Here is a 13,609-nt window from a genome sequence, read left to right on the forward strand (position 1 = left end):
GAGGCTGAACGGGCGGCGTTGATGGCGCGCGCAGCATCTTTAGATGAGAAGCAAGCTCTTGAACGGGAAGAGGCCCAACTGCAGGTCCAAGAGGCCCAACTGCAGGCCCAACAGGCCCAAGTGCAGGCCCAACAGGCCCAAGTGCAGGCCCAGCGGGCCCAGGTGCAGGCAAAGAAAGAACGGCTGGAGATGAAAACCGCTATCGAGGTCTCAGATGCCAGGTTGAGTGCATACGAAGATTATGAAGGCTCACGGGACGGCGGGAGCCACTGCCAGTCAACGTTGCCACATAGAGTTGGATCCAGGGCACCTTCAAGAGTTACAACAGAGCCCGAAAGCAATTCCCCGGCATTACAGCGTGGAAGAGTGGCCTCCCCACTAACAGGAGCACGTGATGCTACCCCAGACGTCAGACGGTCTAGACTAGACCCTGCTGATGACCACCAGAGGCCTGAAGACACAGGGAGAAGCCTATACCGAGTGATGCAACGTCAGAACGAAATTACAGAGATGCTTGTAAAACAACAGAATCTGCTTCGACTCCCTCAAAGAGACATACCAGTGTTCCAAGGCGACCCACTCAAGTATAAGCCCTTCACCAGATCCTTTGAACAAGCCATTGACTCCAAGACAGAGAGCAGCAGTGATAAGTTGTACTACCTGGGACAGTACACCAGTGGTAAACCACAAGACCTGGTCAGAAGCTGTGAACACATGAGACCGGACCGGGGATACATAGAAGCCAGGAAGTTGCTGCAGGAGCACTATGGTAACGAGCTGAAGATAGCCACTGCATATATCGAAAAGGCTACCAAGTGGCCACAGATCAGATCGGAAGACGGAGAGGCATTGAACGCATATGTTCTCTTCCTCACAGGATGTCGCAACACCATGGAGGATGTTGAATTCATGGAAGAGATGGACAATCCTACGACTATGAGAATCGTCATCTCTAAGCTTCCTTACAGGATGAGAGAACAATGGAGAAGAACAGCCTTTGAGATAATGGAGAGACGGAAAAGTAGAGCCAGGTTTGCAGACTTAGTGAATTTCATAGACAAACAGGCTAAAATTGCTTGGGACCCATTGTTTGGAAACATCCAGGATGTCAGCCCGACCACCGATGGAAGAGTGAAAGCCAAGCCTGCTGAATCAAAGACTCTCAGGAAAGGTGGTTCCAGGGGAAGCAGCTTTGCAACTATCGTCACTCAGGCCGAGGAAGAAAGGCCCCAGAACTCATCTCCCAAAAAGAGCAGCACAGTGATGCCTGCTAATGCCTTTCAGAAGCCATGCTTATTCTGCCAGAAGAATCATACATTGGATTTCTGCAGCGACATCAAAGCACAGCCACATAAGGACAGAATCGAATTCCTGAAGTACAACGGCCTATGTTTTGGATGTCTCTCTCAGGGGCACCTGAGTAGAAACTGTAAGCAAAGAACAACATGCAGAGAGTGCACTCGGAAACATCCCAGTCTGCTGCATATCCATAAAGAAGAACAAGTCTCTAAGAAGAGTGAAGAAAACAATACCGACGAGAAGGTTGTTTCAAGTGCTCTGGTGTCGCTAGAACCAGAGACTTGTGGACTCACTGGGGCCGGTGACAGTGACTGTATTCTTGCCATCGTACCAGTAAGGATCAAGTCTAAGAGGAGTGAGAAGGTTGTGGAGACTTACGCCTTCATGGATCCAGGTAGTTCAGCAATGTTCTGCACAGAATCACTCATGCGACAGCTGAACGTTAGAGGCAGAAGAACAGAAATCCTATTACGCACCATGGGTCATGAGAAGTCAATGCAAAGCTATATCCTGTCAGACCTAGAAGTGTGTGGACTTGAAGAGAAGGACTTCATAGACCTGCCTAATGTTTTCACACAGAGGGAGATTCCTGTTAGAATAGGGAACCTAGCCCTGCAGAAGGATGTGGATAGATGGCCCTACCTAGAAAAGGTGCGTCTCCCATACATTGAAGCAGAAATTGGCCTATTAATTGGAACCAATGCCTACAAAACTATGGAGCCATGGCAGGTGATAAACAGCAAGGATGACGGACCCTACGCCGTCAGGACAGCCCTTGGATGGGTAATCAATGGACCGGTAAGGAGAGATGATGGCCACAAGTCGAACAAGGAGGAACGACAAAACGTCACAGTTAATCGCATCTCTATCGCAAGCATTGAAGAGCTGTTGATACAGCAGTTCAACGCAGACTTCTCAGAACGCAGCTGTGAAGAAAAGACAGAGATGTCACAAGAAGACCATCAGTTCATGGGTTTGATGACAAGGTCTACACAGTTCATTGATGGCCACTATCACATTGGTTCGCCACTGAGAAGACAGACCGCGAAGATGCCGAACAATCGCTGCATAGCAGAGCAACGCGCCATCAGTCTAAAGAGAAAGCTGAACAAGAACCCCGACTTTCACGAAGACTACAAAGACTTCATGAGAAACATCATAGCGAAAGGCTATGCTGTAAAAGTGCCCGAAGAACAGTTGAACAGAGACGATGGAAGGGTCTGGTACATTCCTCATCACTGGGTGTATCACCCAAAGAAGAAAAAGATCCGTGTAGTGTTTGACTGCGCCGCCTCATTCAGAGGAACTTCATTGAATGACCAGCTGCTTCAAGGTCCTGATCTTACTAATACCCTCATTGGCGTCTTGACTAGGTTTAGACAAGAGCTCGTTGCCATGATGGCAGACATAGAATCAATGTTCTACCAAGTCAGAATCCCTGACGAAGATGCTGATCTTCTGCGTTTCCTTTGGTGGCCAGATGGCGACGTTAGTGAAGCGATGGTGGAATGTAGAATGGCCGTACACCTGTTTGGAGCCACATCATCTCCCAGCTGTGCAAGCTACGCTCTCAGAAAAACTGCAGAAGATGGCAAGGGCAAAGCACCATCCGAGGCTGTGGAGACAATCTTCAGAAACTTTTATGTCGATGACTGTCTGAAGTCCGTGTCAACAGAAGACGATGCCATCGCACTGTCAAGAGACCTTAGAACTCTGTGTTCGAATGGAGGATTCCATCTGACTAAGTGGATAAGCAACAGCAGAGCAGTTCTAGCTCCTATCCCAGAAAAGGAAAGAGCCACTGAAGTGAAAGATCTGGACCTGAGCCACGATGACCTTCCTATCGAGAGAGCTCTTGGTGTACAATGGTGCATCGAGTCAGACACGTTCAACTTCAGGATAATGGTGAACGAAAGACCATCCACAAGACGAGGGATTCTCTCCGTGGTCAGTTCCATCTACGACCCCCTCGGATTCCTGGCACCACTCATTCTGCCGGTGAAGCTGATGCTACGAGAGCTGTGTAGAGACAAGAGAGGATGGGATGAAGATATCCCAGAAGGTCAAGCTCAGAGATGGCACAGATGGCTGACAGATTTGCAACAACTTTCTAGCTTCAACGTCAGTAGATGCATCAAGCCCGCGAGTTTTGGAGTTACAAAGACGGCTCAACTACATCATTTCTCGGACGCCAGTGAGGACGGCTATGGCACGGCTACCTACCTCTTGCTGACAAATCAACAGGGCCAGAAACATTGTGCCTTCCTCATGGGAAAATCCAGGGTGGCTCCGCTGAAGCAGGTCACCATCCCGAGACTGGAATTGACGGCAGCGGTTGTTGCAGTTAAAGTTGACCAGGTGATGCGTAAAGAGTTACAGCTCCCATTAGAAGAATCTGTCTTCTGGACGGATAGCACGACGGTGCTGAAGTATATAGAGAATGAGAAGATACGCTTCAAGACCTTCGTAGCAAACAGAATCTCATCCATTAGAGAAGCTACACAACCATCTCAATGGAGGTATGTAAACACCTCATTAAACCCAGCAGATCAAGCCTCACGGGGATTGAAGGCTGAAAACTTCATGAGGAGTGAAACTTGGATACAAGGCCCAAGTTATCTGCTGGAAACAGAGAGATCATGGCCAGAAAGACCAGATATGCCAAGTCAGATTACTGAAGACGACGTCGAAGTCAAGAGATCAGTCACAGTAAATTTCATAACTACGAAAGAGAACTTTGACACAGTGAACAAGCTTGTTAACCATTTCTCAGGATGGCACCAGTTGAGGAAAGCAGTTGCATGGTTTCTAAGGTTGAAAGAGTTGCTGCTACACCTGAGCGGTAAGAGAAAAGAGTACCGAGCCACTATCAGTCAGTCTGAAAGTAACCCTGATAAGCAGAGAATGCTTCTACAGCAGTATATGCATCAGCACAAGACCACATTGAGCAAGAATTCATTGACCGTGGAGGATTTGGCCAAGGCTGAGAAGGAGATAGTTTGCTTCAGTCAAAGACAAAGATACCCAGAAGAAACCGAAGCTCTACAGCAAAATACTCCAATCAAGAAAGGTAGTCATATCTACAAGCTGGACCCTACACTGCAAGATGGAGTACTGAGGGTGGGAGGGAGACTAAACAAATCTGCTATGCCAGAGGAGGCCAAGCATCCTGCTATCCTTTCTAAGGACCTCCAGGTTGCTACTCTCATTCTTCAGCATATACACCAGAGTATTGGACACAGTGGGAGGAATCACGTGCTTGCGAAGCTAAGACAAAGATACTGGATTCCAGGAGCTAATTCCGTAATAAGAAAAATACTCTCTGAATGTATTGTTTGCAGACGGTTACACGCTAGAGCTGGGGAGCAGAAAATGGCAGACCTGCCTGAAGACCGTTTGTTACCAGACAAGCCCCCATTTACAAACGTAGGGGTGGACTATTTCGGGCCTTTCGAGGTAAAGCGAGGACGGAGCCTTGTCAAGAGATATGGTGTGCTTTTCACTTGTTTGACCATCAGAGCAGTTCATATTGAGGTGGCACACACGCTTGACACTGATTCCTGTATTAACGCCTTGCGACGCTTTGTCTGTAGAAGAGGACAGGTGTCCATTATGCGTTCTGATAATGGCACTAATTTCGTCGGAGCGGAGAGAGAACTACGGGAAGCTATTGAAGGTTGGAATCAGCTTAAAATACAGGAAGCCATGATGCAAACAGGAATTAAGTGGATCTTCAATCCTCCGGCTGCATCCCACCACGGAGGTGTCTGGGAAAGACAGATACGCACCGTAAGAAAACTACTCAGTTCTGTACTGAAGCAGCAAGCGCTGGACGACGAGGGACTCCAAACCGTTCTGTGCGAGGTCGAAGCCATCATTAATGACCGACCGATAACTAAGACATCAGATGATCCCAATGACCTCGAAGCCCTGACTCCGAACCACCTGTTGTTGTTGAAAACACAGCCAGCCATGCCCCCGGGAGTCTTCAAAAAGGAAGATCTGTATGCCCGTCGGAAGTGGAGGCAAGTTCAGTATATGTCAGACCTCTTCTGGACCAGATGGACAAGAGAATACTTACCTCTGCTACAGGAGCGTCAAAAATGGTCCAAAATAAAGAGGAACTTCATCGTCGGTGACATTGTCTTAATTGTGGATGATTCAGCCCCTAGAAATTCTTGGTTGATGGGAAAAATAATTAAGACCATGCCAGACTCCAGAGGCGTCATTCGTCGCGTCTGTTTGCAAACCAAGACCAGTACCCTGGAAAGACCAATCACAAAGCTCTGCCTGCTACAAGAAGCAGCGTGAAAGCTCCTGAACGAAAGAAAAAAGTGGACACTTGTATTGTAAATATGTTGAACTCATTAGTTTATGACTCTTAATGTTTGAGTAATTGATATGCTTCATGTGCCTAGTCAATTAGGGGCCGGAATGTAAGAGCCATAAAAGCTTAAGAAAATACTTTAAAATAGTGGCTAAATGGCATAATACAGTTAATTTACCTGAACGACTTATTGTATTAAGAAACCCCCTATTTTCTTGCTCCAGTAGTATAGTCCGACACCCCCTTCATTCTTGCCATAATGGAATAGTCCCTAAGCCACACATGGGTGCAGCCATCTTACAGTTTTAAACTGCACGTGGTGAAAGAGGCAGAAGCTGTGAGGTTTGGAGCAGTACAGTTTTTGACCGTGTTCGTTTATACGTGTTTGCTTTGTAATTCTGTTTGTTAAGTGTTATAGTAAACAGTTTAAAAGACAAAGCTACGTTTGGGAACGTTTTATTTCGACACGCGTCTACTCATTGTTAAAGGCCCCACAGCTCAATGGCCTGCCTGTTTGGAAACTAAGAAGCACCACTACACAGGTTCTGGAGAAGTCAGCCCCTGGTTCCTGAGCATGCAGACTCAGATCTTTGGGGTCCAGCTCTGAAAAGAAGGATGATCAGTGCGACTCACACTCATACAGAGGACTGAGGACAGATGGCAGGGGTAAAGGTAAATTCTCAGGCCACCCTCAGTGCCAATATCTGAGAAGGATTCGACATAATACAATATGGTGGCACCATGAACATCAGCATTGTGGAGGGGGGAGGCACATGGCCAAATTTCTGATATACATACCCAGCAGGACAGGCTCCATGCTGGGAGCTTGATTTTCTAATATTACCTAGCAGATAATTCTGCGGAGATAAAACATGAAAACTTCTGATCCATAGGTGGAGCTTGCACCTCTTTGTCTTTTGAAGAGTACAGTGACCAAAACTGAACACTGCTCCATATCCGGACTCATTAATGCGTGACAATGTCAGTATATCCTGCTTCAAATTACACTTTCAGAGGTCTATTCATATACCTCGACACTCTGTTTGCTTTGGTAACTGATGCCATAAAATGTGATGGTCCGATATGACAAGGAGATCCTTGCACTTTATTTAATCACACACTATTATTGAAATAATAGCATCAGTCCAGCAAAATGCGATAGACAAATATTTTTCCTATGTACTTTTAGGTTTTAAAAATAGCAAAGATTAAATATTTTTCTGGCCAAATACTTTGGTGGATCAATTCAATTTCTTTGAAATAAAATAAATGTGTGGATGTGGTGTTATAATAGCTAAGAGGCATTGGGGGAAAAATTCAAGGGCGCTAACAGGGCGCAAAGCAACTAGCGCCCGGGCGCGGCGATGTTTGCGGCGCTTACAAAATTGACCAGACATTTTGCGGCAGCGCTAAACAATACAATACAATACAAATCGCTTTATTGGCATGATAAGGTACATCTTATGTTGCCAAAGCATCAAAATACATTTATGGTTGAACACATAAACGCGGTTCTATTCATACAGTGTATAAACAGGTATATCCCTGAGTTTCACTACCACCACGATCTCCTGCGCCCGCAGATCGTGACGTCAGTCGAGCGTACAACGCCCTGGTAGCGCCCCGGACCGGACATTGAGTGGTGCCCCCTGCCTTATCGCCTGCCGCTAGCAACGACAGGTTGAGGGGAGTGTTTTGCAGTCAGGAAGGGACTGGGGAAGCGCTATTTAAAGGCGACCGCTTCCTGCCTTTTTTTGTCAGCGACGTTTTTGCACCACACATTCTGAGAGAGAGAGAGAGAGAGACTTCTGGAGAGATTCAACGCTGTGTGAAGGAGTTTTGTGTACTGAGCTGCACTTTGCAGGTTCATTTTGATTTGACCTTCCTTGCATCGATTTAGTAGAGACTGTGGGGGCTGCACTCTGAGCTCTTTCCCTGCGCCTCTCCATTGTTCTTTCCAGCAGAATTGATGTACAGGTCTCTCCAGGCTGAGATTCAAGGCTGCAATGAGGAGGGTGTGGATGGAGAGCAAGATCAACCCTCCCCTTTAAGAACGGGCTAGTGTGTCTGTGTTCCATCACTAACTGACATCATATGAGCTTCGCCAGCGCTCTGAGTTAGCGCCTCGCTCCTCGGCATTAGCGCCTTAAGAGAGGTGTGTAGCGCCTGATTTAGCGCTCCAATCACCTCTAGGGGCGATAGAAGCCAAGTTTGCAGTTCGAGGCGATAATTAGCGCCAGGCGCTAAACTTTGCGCCCGGTCGATAATTGCACCCCAAACGGGGCGATACCGAATTTCTCCCCCATTATCTTCACAATTTTAATTGAAATAAATTGCACCAGGAAACAGGTTAACCTACGATTAGCAATATACCAAAATTCCCTGGACTCTGGCGAGGTCCCAGCGGATTGGAAAACTGCAAATGTAACACCCCTGTTTAAGAAAGGAGGGAGATAGAAAGCAGGAAACTATAGACCAGTTAGCCTAACATCTGTTGTTGGGGAAAATGCTGGAGCCCTTCATTAAGGAAGCGGTAGCAGGGCATTTGGAAAATCATAATGCAGTCAAGCAGAGTCAGCATGGTTTTATGAAAGGGAAATCATGTTTAACAAATTTGCTGGCGTTCTTTGAGGATGTAATGAGTAGGGTGGATAAGGGTGAGCCAGTGGATGTGGTGTATTTGGATTTCCAGAAGGCATTCAATAAAAGGTTACTGCATAAGATAAGAGCTCACGGAGTTGGGCATAATATATTAGCACAGATAGAGTATTGGCTAACTTACAGAAAGCAGAGAGTCGGGATAAATGGGTCATTTTCTGGTTGGCAAACGGTAACTAGTGGGGTGCCACAGGGATCGGTGCTGGGGCCTCAACTATGTACAATCTACATTAATGACTTGGATGAAGGGACCGAGTGCAATGTAGCCAAGTTTGTGGATGATACAAAGATGGGTGGGAAAGCAAGTTGTGCAGAGGACTCAAAGAATCTGCAAAGGGATATAGACAGACTAAGTGAGTGGGCAAACATTTGGCAGATGGAGTATAATGTGGGAAAGTGTGAGGTTATCCACTTTGGCAGGAAAAATAAAAAAGCAAATTATTATTTAAATGGAGAGAGATTACAAAATGCTACAGTTCAGAGGGACCTGGGGGTCCTTGTGCATGAAACACAAAAAGTTAGCATGCAGGTACAGCAAGTAATCAAAAAGGCAAATGGAATGTTGGCCTTTATTGCAAAGGGGGTTGGAGTATAAAAGCAGGAAAGTCCTGCTACAACTGTACAGGGTATTGGTGAGACCACACCTGGAGTACTGTGTACAGTTGGTGTCCTTACCTAAGGAAGGATATACTTGCCTTAGAGGCAGTGCAACGAAGGTTCACTAGATTGAATTCTGGGATGAGAGGGTTGTCTTTTGAGGAGAGATTAAGTAGCATGGACCTATATTCTCTGGAGTTTAGAAGAATGTGAGGTAATCTCATTGAAAAATATAAAATTCTTAGAGGACTTAATAGGGTAGATGCTGAGAGGCTGTTTCCTTTGGCTGGGGATTCTAGAACTAGGGGGCAGTCTCAGGATAAGGGGTCGACCATTTAGGACTGAGATAAGAAAACATTTCTTCACTCAGAGGGTTGTGAATCTTTGGAATTCTCTACCCCAGAGGGCAGTGGATGCTCAGTCGTTGAGTATGTTCAAGACTGAGATCGATAGATGTTTGGACACTAAGGGAATCAAGAGATAAGGGGATCGGGCGGGAAAGTGGAGTTAGGCCTCATGGAGGCTTTTAAATCTGGGGAAAGATGGAGTATGGGAGAGAGATTTAGGAAGAGAATTCTAAGGTGAAGTGGCATGACAGCTGAAGGTGTTCCCACCAATGGTGCAATGGACAGAGGAGGGGAGCACACAGTAGTTAGAATTGAAAGAGTTGTGGGTGCGATCTGGGATGTGTAGCAGGAGGAGTCATGCCCGGGGGTGACTAAAGTACAGATAAGAGTTTTAGCAGGGATGGGGATGAGATAGGGATATTACAGAGGTAGAAATAGAAGTCATGGTGATGGATAGTTTGCAGTGTTTAAAGCTTAATGCAAGGTCTAACAGAACGCAGCGACACTTTTAGATTCAGCCTGAGTGAGTGGCTATGGAGGGGGATGGAATTAGAGCCAATGGCGTGGAGCTTTTGGCAGGAGCTAAACAAGATGACTTTAGTCTTGTCAATTTTAAGCTGTAGAAAGTTTTAACTCATCCATGACTTGATGTTGGACAAGAAATTGGAGAGCAGAGCAATAGTCAGGAAGCCAAGGATGGTGGTGAAGAGGCAAAGTTAGATTTTGTCAGTATACTTATGGGAGCTGATCCATACTTACGGATAATACTGCCAAGATGCAACTTGCATACCAGAAAAAGAGATGGCTAAGGATGAAACTTTGAGCATAGCAGAGGTGATTATACAGGTGCTGGAGGAAATGATTATACTCGCATTTACACTACCAACCTCCCATCAGGATTCACACAGTGAACTGAGTGAAGTAATTAAACCTTTATTGACAACTATCAGAGAAGTCAGACAACAAATACATGAACTAGCAATTGTTTATTAACCTTAGAACCATATTAGCAGCACTTAAACTTTGAGCATACAAATAATCAGTAGATAGGAGGGCTAACTGACAAAATTTTTTGCTGTAACTGTTTACTGATCACAGTTGTGATCAGTGTCTGAAAATAAGTTAACAACAGTAGTTAGCCAGTCTATTGAATAGATTAAAGTCTATTGACTTGTAGTTAGCATTGTTTCCAGAAATTGTACTTAACGTCCTTACAAGCTGATGTGGAAAAACTTGTTGCTTCTCCTTCCTCTGGAAGGAGGGTGTAACCTTCTGAGACATCAAAGTGACGAACCTCCATCTGTACAGATCTGTACATTCCTCCTGATCCTCTCCTCCAAGATAAATTCACCTGGTAGTTGTATCTGGACTCGCTAGCTTAAATCTCACCGCCCTTGATCTCAGGGAAACTTGCACATCTAAGTGACAAATGCCTGTACGGTAGCAAAATACTGCGGGTGCTGGAAATCAGAAATAACAACAGAAAACGCTGGAAAAACTCAGCAGGCCAGGGCAACATCCGTGGAGAGAGAAACAGAGTCAACGTTTCAGGTCGAAACCCTTCGTCAGAACTGAGAAAAAAAGCAGGAAATGAAACAGATAAAAAGCAAGTTTGGGGGCTGGGAAATGGGGGAGGGGATGAAAGAACAAAAGGGAGGTTCTGTGGGGGGTGAAGAGACATTAAGAGATATTCAAGGCGAGACGGGATAGTAATAGGACAGGTAAAGAAACAAAGGATGGTTCTAGATGAAGTGTGAAATGCATGTCTGGCTAGTATAGCATTACATTCTTAACTTCTGTAACCTTCCCTCTATCTGCTGGAGATGCGCTTTCTGATTTTACTGAGAAACCTGTCTACATATACTGGACAAAGTACTACTAAAAAATACTAGAATTAAATTCAGGACTAAGGACTGAAGACTGAGAACTGAGATTGAACTTTGTGTCAAAAGCACTATTTTATATATCCTTAATTTCTTAAGGCACCTCCTCAATTCTATTGACCAATTTGAGTGACACATGTTAGATGAGTTTTACAAACATACAAAATTGAGGAGCAGGAAAAGACCAGCTTCTCCATCAAGCCTGCCCCACATTATGATGTCCGGAGCATCATGACATTTGGTGTCAACCATCTCACCCAGCCTTATTGGTACCCTTGATGACCTCCAAATCGATGAGGTATTGATACCTAGACATGCCAGGTCACTCCTTTACTCACTAGCTTCAGCTCTTTGCTAACAAAAGACCTCACATAGGCAAGGCAGGTGATATTTATGCCCCCCTTAATGAGCCATATCCTGGCTTGTGTTCCTGACAGCTTGTCCATTATAACAACAGAAAATGCTGGAAAAACTCAGCAGGTCAGGCAACATCCGTGGAGAGAAATTTGAGTTGACGTTTCGGGTTGGACCCTTCTTCCCGTAAGGAATGTATTGTTTGTATAAGCATTCATGGTTAATTAAGCATTACCCTTTCCTTTCCTATCATTCAGTCTGACTACTGACTACATTTTGAGGACACATTTAAGGCAATTCTTAGAGCATTTCTCCTACAATTCAAAAAGCGCAACCTGGATTCTGGAAACTGCCTCCATTCATTACGTTTTTGTTTTGTTTTCTACCGATGTCTATCATCCATTTCAAACTGATTGTTACTGTGTAAAGACAGTACTGAGTGCCACCACTATGCTACATAGAGCAACAGAAGTGCTTTTTTTGTTCACCTATTCTGACACACATCCAAAGTATCCCCAGAAGTCCGGTTTTATTTTGGTCCAGAGCCCCGGACCCTTATGTAAGCACTAGTACTACAAATCAGGAGTAGTATCACCGTCAGTAGACTCTGAAGGTTGACAATTGCTGACTGGGATGTCTGACTAACACTAATGCTCACTAACGCTGCTACCTCTGCTTCCACATCACTCACTGCAAATAGGCAAGATACCGACACCAAAGCAGCGTTGGCTGTGGAACTGTCAGGCTTGCAAATCATCATGGCGTGAGCTACTAAAGAGGGCCACAGTAACTAGCAATCCATTTCCTTCCCTCCTGCTCCATGACTCCTCAAGACTGCAAATTTAGGGCAATTTGTGGTAGATTATGAACAATGTTGTCATGTGAATTTGTACCCACTAGGAACTAGGTTAAGAATGTCCAAAGTCATTTCTTGTCAGGCTTTTAAAACTGGTACAGAGAGCAAACTTCCATCCCGTCATTCTGGCTTGATTCGGACCAAAGCCCGAGATGGCAATGCTCTAATGAGACTGCAGTTCAATACTTATTGTATACTATTGTTATGGTTATTTTATGAACAGAGATGTGCATTTAGGTACAAAACATGCTGAATGTTTAAATGTCTTAATCTAAATGTACACTCTCGGGAGCCGCAAGCCTACATTTCGTTGTACTGCACTTGTGCACTAACAATGACAATAAAGTTGATTATGATTAGGAACATCGCTCCTTGATGGGATTCCAGAATCATGCCTAAAATGATATCGCCATGTGAGTGAGAGAGAACTTGCTTTTAGATCGTGTCTTTCAATGACCTCAGGACGTCTCAAAGCGCTTCACAGCCAATGAAGTAATCTTTACGTGCAGTCACTGTCATAAACGCGGCAGCCAATTTGCACACAGCAAGGTCCCACAAACAGCAATGAAATAAGTGACCAGATAATCATTTTTTAGTGATGTTGGTTGAGGGATAAATATTGGCCAGGACACCGGGAATAACTCCTCTGTTCTTCTTCAAAATAGTTCCGTACAATCTTTTACATCTACCCGGGTGGGCAGACGGGGCCTCGATTTAACATCTGATCTGAAAGATGGCACCTCCAACAGTGCAACACTCCCTCAGTACTGCACTGGGGAGTGTCAGCCTAGATTTTTGTGCTCAAGTCTCTGGACCGGGGCTTGATCTGCGGGCGCAGGAGATCGTGGCGGTAGTGTTTAGCGCTGTCGCAAAACGACTGGTCAATTTAGCGAGCGGCGCTAAAATCGCCGCGCTCGGGCGCTAAGTTCTTAGCGCCCCCGGAGGCGATAACGGGAAGCGCTAACCAACTGAATTTTTCACCGTGAACTTTTGTGCCAGTCTGCTCAAAGCACGAAGCCTGCCTGAAAATTCTCTGAAGGTGCAGAGTGACCACATTGAATAAAAATGCTGGCCAAAAGCACATTCTTTCTAACATAAACAATTAGAAGATTTTGGCTGCAGCACCAGTGCAAGAGCTATTATCTGTTTATTTCTCTTAACGAAGCACCACTATCACACAAGTCAGGGTTTTAGCCATGTTTTCCTGTAAGTTGAGTACTTACTGGAAGTGCTCTTTCTGTAGGGAGTAACTTCAGCGGCAGCTGTGATAATGGTTTAAAACAGTTCC

At 45.3% G+C, this 13,609-nt stretch overlaps 1 protein-coding gene and 1 pseudogene across 1 annotated transcript in view; one reads left to right on the top strand and one right to left on the bottom strand.

Moving 5' to 3' along the window:
• piezo2b (piezo-type mechanosensitive ion channel component 2b) overlaps positions 1–13,609 on the top strand; it is an 852,062-nt gene that overhangs the window by 387,431 nt on the left and 451,022 nt on the right. The gene's annotated exons all lie outside the window — the stretch shown is intronic.
• LOC147114585 (protein kish-A pseudogene) lies at positions 11,882–12,225 on the bottom strand (annotated as a pseudogene).

The sequence above is a fragment of the Somniosus microcephalus genome, chromosome 7 (genome assembly GCF_052327205.1).
Source record: "Somniosus microcephalus isolate GS21.2 chromosome 7, FLI_Smic_1.0, whole genome shotgun sequence".
NCBI classification, from domain to species: Eukaryota; Metazoa; Chordata; class Chondrichthyes; order Squaliformes; family Somniosidae; genus Somniosus; species Somniosus microcephalus.